Source organism: Lithobates pipiens, unplaced genomic scaffold, assembly GCF_037356315.1.
Source record: "Lithobates pipiens isolate NorthernLeopardFrog02 unplaced genomic scaffold, aLitPip1_a1.2 Scaffold_19, whole genome shotgun sequence".
Lineage (NCBI taxonomy): Eukaryota > Metazoa > Chordata > Amphibia > Anura > Ranidae > Lithobates > Lithobates pipiens.
Window position 1 is genome coordinate 35305624 of NW_027507764.1, and position 9669 is coordinate 35315292.

Sequence of the window (9669 nt, forward strand, 5' to 3'; positions counted from 1 at the left end):
ACGAACGGATTTCTTGGTCTAGTGGAGTTCCGGTGGAAAAATGTAAAACATGTTCCATTTCTAAAGTCCACCGGATTTTTGGCAAGCAAAGGTCCGATGGAGCCCACACAAGATCGAATTGTCCGACGGAACGAGTCCTTTGCTGTCAAAAAGTCTGGTCGTGTGTACGCGGCATAAGTGTCAGAACTAACATTCTTTGGGTTCACTTTCCAAGGGGACCCCCTTAGACGGAGAAGCGAGCAGGTGAGGTAACGGTAAGCCCAATAAAAAAAAAAAACAGCAGCTCCTTTGGGGGTCAGTGCTACATATAGTTTTGTTCTACTGGCTACAACAGCCGTTAGCGATAATCACAAGTGAAATCCGTCAGGCTGGTTGTACCCAAGTTGATCGAGCAATCAACTCTGTACTTAAAGTGGTTGTAAACCCTTACAAACCTCTTTGACCTACAGGTAAGCCTAGATTAAGGCTCCAAGAAATATCTCCTAAACCTATACAGTTTAGGAGATATTTGCCCGAAGACAGGCACCGCTGTCTACAGCGCATTTGTGCCATAGACAGCAGCGCGCAGGCGCACTGAGCGCAGCATTCTCAACGACGGAGCTGCTGCGCGGGAGTGACGTCATTGCCCCTTCGCCGAATGACAGCGGCGGAGCTGCGAGACCCCACCAAGAACATGGACGCTCCAGACTACAGGGGACAGCGGTGACTTCGCTGGCTCCTGTGTCAGGTAAGTGACACATAATGGACTACTATGCGATGCATCGTAGTCCATTATGCTTTGCCTTTGCAGGGAATGAAAGAGGAAGTAAACTCATCAGGGTTTACTTCCTCTTTAAGCAGTTCCTGCGGAATCAGCCAAGATTGGAACCATCTATGGCCAGCTTTAGTGTCATCTCCTATCTGTGGCTAGCCTGGTTCTACAACTTTTCCATGTTCGATCATGACTCAGCAAGAACGTCCTTCTACTGAGAATAAAGGTGAACAGATAATCCTTTCCCCATATCAGCTCAGTCTGCTCAGGACCTTTTCAATATCCCTGGAAGAGAGTGATTGCATACAGCCTGTGAGTCGGACACTGGCAGCTTCCACCGAAGGCTTCTCAAACACGTATTTCGTTTGATAGGAAACCTCATTTAGCTTCCAGTTATTGACCTTTTAAAAAGGCCCTTCGTGAGTCCAGACTAAACCACATTCTGTCCCGGGACCAGCTATTTTTAGCTGCCATGCATGCAACCGTGCTGTGGATGAATTGTTAGCAACTTTCAATTTTTATTGACTCTAATGCCCCATACACACGATAGGATTTTCCGACAACAAAATCCATGGATTTTTTTTTTACGAAGGATGTTGGCTCAAACTTGTCTTGCATACACATGGTCACACAAATGTTGTCGGAAATTCAGAACGTCAAGAATGCGGTGACGTACAACAAAACGTACGACAAGCAGAGAAAAATTAAGTTCAATAGCCAGTGCGGCTCTTCTGCTGGATTCCGAGCACGCTTGGAATTTTGTGCGTCGGACTTGTGTACACACGATTGGAATTTCTGACAAGTCTTGTTGCCGGAAAATTTGAGAACCCGCTCTCAAACGTTTGTTGCCGGAAATTCCTACAACAAGCGTTCTGTGGAGCCTATGGACTTTCCGATAACAAGCTCACATCCAACATTTGTTCTTGGAAAATCCTATTGTGTGTACAGAGCATAAATCTGTAAAAGAACGTCTGTCCTCCCGTGTTTGTATGAGCTCCCTTCGAGTGATCCGACTCCCAATGTCATGAGCACAGTGGAGACATCACAGCGGGAGATCCTCTAATGTCCCGTACACACGATCGGAAATTCCAGCCAGCAAAAGTCCGATGAGATCTTTTGGTCGGAAAATCGTGTATAGGCTCCATCGGACTTTTGCTCAAAAGATTGAGAGCAGGTTCTCAATTTTTCAGTCGGAAAAAGTTCCGATCGGAAGTTCCGGTCGTCTGTACAAATTCCGACGCGCAAAATTCCTACGCATGCTCGGAAACAATTCGACGCATGCTCGGAAGCATTGAACTTAATTTTCTCGGCCTGTCGTAGTGTTGTACATCACCGCGTTCTTGATGGTCGAAAGTTCAGAGAACTTTTGTGTGACCCGTGTGTATGCAAGACCAGCTTGAGTGGAATCCCATCGGAATTATGTCGGAAAAACCATCAGAGCTTTATCCAACCAAAATTCCGATCGTGCGTACGCAGCATTAGACGAGGGATCCAGAATAATTGGCCTTTCTCTGTTACGAGCAGAATATTATTCACTATTATGCCGCGTACACACGATCGGAATTCTCGTCGGAAAAAGCTCTGATGGTTTTCCCGTCGGAATTCCGCTCAAACTGTCTTGCCTACACACAGTCACACCAAATTCCGACCGCCAAGAACGCGGTGACGTACAACACGTACGACTGGACTAGAAAAAGCAAGTTTAATACCTAGTAGCCAATAGCTTCCATCTCGTAGTTGAATCTGAGCATGAGTGAGTATTTGCACGTCGGAATTGCATACACACGATCGGAATTTCTGATTCTTCCATCAGGAAAATTGAGAACATGCTATCAAATTTTTGCTGGCGGGAATTCAGCCAGCTAAATTCCGATGAAGCATACACACGGTCGCATTTTCCATTTTGCTGGCCGAAAATCCGATTGTGTGTACGCGCCATAAGAAATACAATAAATACATAAACTATACTATTATTGGCCTGGATTTATATGGCGCTAACAGTTTGTGCAGCGCTTTACTAAATAAAGGGAGAAAGCCCGGCACCTAAGAGCTTACAATTTAACCCTTTCGCTGCCCGGCCCGACCTGAGTGCAGGGGGTTTTACACGCATTCCCAGTGACTGCAGCCACCAGGACTGAGTGTAAATCTGACATACAGACTCCTGCCCGTCAACTGGAAGCATTCAGATGGCTACCCTTCCACCCGATTGCTGCCACACACCCCCGGTAATGGCAACCCATCACACAGGCGACCTTTTGTCCCCTACAGTGCCTTGAAAAAGTATTCACACCCCTTGAAATTTTCCACATTTTGTCACGTTACAACTCACTGGCCACAAATCTCCTTAACCACTTGCCAACCGCTGTCAGCACATATACGTCAGCAGAATGGCACAGCTGGGCAAAGTAACGTACCCGTACGTTACTTTAAATTTCCCACCGTACGTGCGCCTGCCGCGAGCTCCGTGACCGCGGGACCCGCGGAGTCGATCGCCACTGGGGTACCCGGAGCTGAAGAACGGGGAGATGCTGATGTAAACAGCATCTCCCCGTTCTGCCTAGTGACAGGACACCGATCATCTGCTCCCTGTCATCTGGAGCAGCGATCAGTGACGTGTCACTGCTAGCCCATCCCCCAGACAGTTAGAATCACTGCCCAGGACACACTAAACCCCTCCCCGCCCACTAGTGGTTAACCCCTTCACTGCCAGTGACATTTTTACAGTAATCAATGCAATTTTATAGTACTGATCGCTGTATTAATGCCAATGGCCCAAAAAATGTGTCAAAATTGCAGAACATTCATCAGAGGAGCAGCCAAGAGGCCCATGGTAACTCTGGAGGATCTGCAGAGATCCACAGCTCAGGTGGGAGAATCTGTCCTCAGGACAACTATTAGTTGTGCTCTCCACAAATCTGACCTTTATGGAAGAGGGACAAGAAGAAAGACATTGTTGAAAGAAAGACATAAGAAGTCCCGTTTGCGAGAAGCCAAGTGGACCTCTTGGCTGCTTATCTGATGAAGGCTCTCTTTGCCCGGCCGGTCAGTTTAGGTGGACGGCCATGTCTTGGTAGGTTTACAGTTGCGCCATACTCTTTCCATTTTCGGATGATGGATTGAACAGTGCTCCGCAAAAACAGCTCTGGCAGCGAAAGGGTTAAAAGGGTGGTGCAAGTGGCACAAAAGGTAATGACTGTGGGGGAAGAGCTGATGGAGAAGGTAGAAGGTAATAACTGGGGGGAGGAATTAATGGAGATAGTAAAAGGTAATGGCTTTGGAGGAGGAGATGGTAGAAAGTAATAACTGGGGGGGGGGGGGGGGAGGGGATGATAGAGAAGATAAAATTAATAACTGTGGGGGGTAGGGGAAGTTGATGGAGAAGATAAAAGGTAATAACTGTGGGCAGGAATTGATGGAGCTGGTAGAAGGTAATAGCTCTGGAGGAAGAGTTGAAGAAAAGGGTAGAAGGTAATAACCGGGAGGGGGGAGGAGTTGATGGAGAAGATAGAAGGTAATAACTGGGGGGGAGGAGTTGATGGAGAAGGTATAAGGTAATAACTGTGGGGTGGGGGGGGAGTTGATGGAGAAGATAGAAGGTAATAACTGTGGGGGGGGGGGGAGTTGATGGAGAAGATAGAAGGTAATAACTGTGGGGGGGGAGTTGATGGAGAAGATAGAAGGTAATAACTGTGGGGGGGGAGTTGATGGAGAAGATAGAAGGTAATAACTGTGGGGGGGGAGTTGATGGAGAACATAGAAGGTAATAACTCTGGGGGGAAGTTGATGGAGAAGGTAGAAGGTAATAACTGGGGGAAGGAGTTGATGAAGATGGTACATTTGTTAAGTGGAGGTGGGATAGGCTTTCCTGAAGAGACGAGTTTTGAGGAATCGCCTAAATGTGGACGAATAAGTTGGGATAGGGAGATCCAGAGGAAGGGAGAGGCTCTGGATTTCTAGAGGGGAACATTTGAGGACCCGGAGGGGATACAGGGTTCTTGCAGTGTCGGTGAGTGGCGGAATTTATATGATATTTCACCCAGTTATACACATATATATATATATATATATATATATATATATATATATATATATACAATTCTTCATATGCATCTTACTTATTTATATTTTGACAGTGCGGTATTGGCTGTTCTATTTGAACATAGACTGTGCATGTTAATCAACCGAATTTAACGGGAATTATTTTCCATTCGCTACCCACCGATACTCCCTGTATTTACCATCATTGGTCTATTCAGACCACTTATGTACCTCTGGGACCCATGTCCCCTCAATAACCAAACAAGGGGTAACTATGATTGAACATTTATTGTGATCTTTCTGATCCTCACGTTGGTGTTTTATATGGTAATTGGTCTATTTTCTTACTTCTACTGTATGTCATTAATATTTTGAATACATTGGTGGCATCTATTGCATTTGGAAATGGGCCTTATACTTCTAAATTAGATTTTAGATCTCCTTCACTGATAACACAATAGGTGAATAATGTTTAATTTACAAGCTCTTACTAATGGATTTAATCCTCTTTAGTATTCACACCTATCCACATTCATCATTCTGTGGCAACCAGATCACTCCGCTCCTCTTTTCTTTCTCCTTTATTTACACTTTCCACAGACTTGCCTTATGCTTTATACCTTTTTGTGTTCAATCGATAGCATTTATATCTGGATCCGAGTCGGCGTTTGGGGAAATTTCCCCTCCCAGTCGCCGGGTAAGACTTTCTCCTCTTTCCCTCACCGCTGGATCTGGCCTGGTGCTGGAACAAGGTTGGAGAGGTAGGAATACGCTCTCACGTTTAATTGGTCTAATTTTGTCTCCATACTGAAATAATTGTATATCCAAGATATTGTGATTATAATATATTATAATATTTTATACTAAACCAATGTATCTTTAGATGTAGGTAATATCCTGAAGAAGCTGTGAAGCGAAACTAGTCAAGAATTACCTCACCCGTTTCTACAAATCTGTGACTCATATCTTGAGATAATATATCCTTGTATTTTTGTATTTTGAATAAATTGTTTTTATATTAATTAATACCTTTGTCTTAACCATTTTTAAATATTATTTGTGCCCCGTGATAGTCCCCTTGCTCATATTTTCCCCGTTGACATCTCTGATAGGAGACCATAGATATCAGCACTTTTCCCGAGGAAATGAGGGAGTTGGAGAGCAGTCGGTCTTGGGAGGAGTGAAAAGGATGGTTTGGGTGATATTTTGAGATAATAATGATGTTTGGGGCATTGTGCATATTTATTTGCTGGGCATCTGGAAGCCAGTGAAGGGATTGGCAGGTGGATGAGTCCAGCAGCATTCATGGTGGACTGAAGGACGGATAGCCTGTGTAGCTGTGGGCCAACAACGAGGAAGTTGCAGTAGTCAAAGCAAAACATAACAAGGGAATGAATTAGCAGCCTGGTGGTGTCATTTGTTAAGAAGGAGTGGATTTTGGATTTTGTGACTGTAATGCCGCGTACACACGATCAGACTATCCGGTGGACTTAGTCTGGCGGACAAACCGCTGGAAAGTCCGCCGGACTTTCTGAATGAGTGGACCTGCCCACACACAACCAGACTATGGCGGGCGGGAGTCCGCCGTACTTTTGAAAATGAACGGACTTGCCCACACACGGAGAAAAGTCAGTTAATTTTGAACGCGGGTCCAGGTAGCCGGGACTAGTGCAGGTGGTCAATGTCGCCGCCTTTGGCGGCGAGATTGACACGTCGCTAGCCCCGTCACCTGGTATGGACTTAAAGGGGGAAGCCCTACGCCGAAAAAACGGCGTGGGGGTCTTCCCCAAGGTCCATATAAGACCCTTATCCGAGCACGTATGCCGGCCGGTCGGGAAAGGGGGTGGGGACGAGTGAGCGACTCCCCCTCCTGAGCCGTACCAGGCCGCATGCCCTCAACATGGGGGGGGGGTGCTTTGGGGAAGGGAGGCCCCCCGCCCATTGATGTCACAGTCCCAGCAACCTCTGGGACTGTGACATCATAATGGGCGGGGACATCACCCAGTGACCCCGCCCATTGTCCCTATATAAGTCGCCGCGCAACACGTCCCTGCCATTGCGGCCAGAGCGTTGAGTCAACATCTCAAGGAACATGAAGAAGAACAAAAACAAGAGAAGGTGGCGACAGAAAACCAGGCCACCACCAGTAAAGGAGCTGGAAGAAGGAGCGGAGGCCCGACAAGAAGAACCGAAGAAGGGGAACAAGACCCCCGAAGTCGAAAGAAGAGGCGGCGGCGACAGAAGATCGGGCCACCGCTAGTAAAAGAGCTAAAGGAAGAAGCAGAGGCCCAGCAAGAAGAACCGAAGAGGGGGACAAGACCCTCGAAGTCGGAAGAAGACCCCTGGAGCTGTGCAATAAATTATTTTAAAACCTTGTGTTGTGTTTTATTTACATTTTTTTCCCCAGGTGAATGGGTAGGGGTACATTGTACCCCATACTCATTCACATAGGGTGGGGGGATGGTATCTGGGGCCCCATTATTAAAGGGGGCTCCCGGATTCCGATAATCCCCCCGCCCGCAGACCCCAACAACCAATGGCCAGGGTTGTCAGGAAGAGTCCCTTATCCTCATCAACATGGGGACAAGGTGCTTTGGGGTGGGGGGGCCGCAGCCAAGCGCTCCCCATGTTGAGGGCACGCGGGCAGGTACGGCTCAGGAGGGGGGTGGGGGGCGCTCGCTCGTCCCCACCCCCTTTCCTGACTGCCCAGGGTGCATGCCCTCAACATGGGGGGTGCTTTGGGGAAGGGGGGGGCCCTGCGGAACCCCCACCCCAAAGCACCTTGTCCCCATGTTGATGAGGATAAGGGACTCTTCCTGACAACCCTGGCCATTGGTTGTCAGGGTCTGCGGGCGGGGTCTACCTGGACCCGCGTTCAAAATGAACAGACTTTTCTCCGTGTGCGGGAAAGTCCGTTCATTTCAAAAGTCCGGCGGACTAGCACACATATGGCCGGATTGTCAATTGACAATTTTTGAGTCAAAACTACTTTCTAAGTCCGCCGGACTTTTGGGAAAAAAAAGTCAGTCGGAGCCCACACACGGGTGGATTGTCCGGCGGACCAAGTCTGCCAGATAGTCTGATCGTGTGTATGCGGCATAAGGCAGAAAGATTTGGACAGTGACTGGATGTGGCCAAAGGTTAGTGGACACCTGACCATTTCAACTATATGAGCTTGTTGGATATGGACATCAATATGGTGGCCTGACATCATCCAATCTCCTGGGAAGATTTCGGAGTGTGTCTGTGGGAATTTGTGTCCATTCAGGCAGCAAGTGAACATGATGTCCCTGAAGTTGACGTGTTGAAAGTAGAAAAAATGGGCAAGTGTAAGGAGTTGAGGAACTTTGACAAGTAACAAATTGGTTAGACGACTGGGTCAGAGCAACTCTAAAACCGCAGCTCTTGGTCTGCAGTGGTCAGTGATTATTATTTTATATATATATATATATATATATATATATATATATATATATGTGGGGTATATAGAGGAATGTGGAGGGTCAGTGAGTTTATATAGAGGGATGTGGGGTATACAGAAGAATGTGGGGGGTCATTGGGGGTATATAGAGGAATGTGGGGTGTCAGCAGGGTATATAGAGGTATGCAGGGTGTCAGTGAGGGTATATAGCGGAATGTGGGGGTCAGTGGGGTATAAAGAGGGATGTGGGGGGGGTCAGTGGGGTATATAGAGGGATGGGGGTTAGTGGGGGTATACAGAGGGATATGGGGTGTCAGTGGGGTATATAGGGGTATGTGGGGTGTCAGTGGGGTATATAGAGGGATGGGGGGGTCAGTGGGGGTATACAGAGGGATATGGGGTGTCAGTGGGGTATATAGGGGTATGTGGGGGGTCAGTGGGGTATATAGGGGAATGTGGGGGTCAGTGGGGTATATAGGGGAATGTGGGGAGGGGTCAGTGGGGTATATAGAGGGATGGGGGGAGGGGTCAGTGGGGTATATAGAGGGATGGGAGGGTCAGTGGGGGTATACGGAGGGATGTGGGGTGTCAGTGGGGTATATAGAGGAATGTGGGATGTCAGTGGGGTATATAGAGGGATGTGGGGTGTCAGCAGGGTATATAGAGGAATGTGGGATGTCAGTGGGGTATATAGAGGGATGTGGGGTGTCAGCGGGGTATATAGAGGAATGTGGGGTGTCAGCGGGGTATATAGAGGAATGTGGGGGGTCAGTGGGGTATATAGAGGGATGGGGGGTCAGTGGGGTATATAGAGGGATGGGGGTCAGTGGGGTATATAGAAGAATGTGGGGGGTCAGCGGGGTATATAGAGGAATGTGGGGGGTCAGTGGGGTATATAGAAGGATGGGGGGGTCAGTGGGGTATATAGAGGAATGTGGGGGGTCAGTGGGGTATATAGAGGGATGGGGGGTCAGTGGGGTATATAGAGGGATGGGGGGGTCAGTAGGGGTATATAGAGGAATATGGGATGCTGTTGGGGGTATATAGGAGATTTTGGGGTGTCAGTGGAGTCCAGAATTGGAGGGATAGTCCATAACACAGAGAAGAAGAGTGATAAGTCGGGATAAGTCGGTACATTGCCCCTCCCCCCGTCTGATGTCTGTCCAGGAACGTTCATTGGACAATAGTCAGCTGTGTCTCCCCACCCATTCAGGGGGGTGGGGCCACGACAATAGCGCAGACCACATGGAGGTGTGTCCAATCCGCTCAATCACGAGGATCGGTTTCCAGGTAACCCTCCGGTGACGTCACCGCCCTCCCAGTCACGCACTTTCCATATATGGGCACAGGGCCAGCTTCTCGTAATTTCCTCCCTGACAGGTCTTTCGGCTCCGCCCCCCTTTCATCAGGTCTCATGGCTCCGCCCTTCCCACCTCTCCTCCAATCAAGAAGAAGCCGG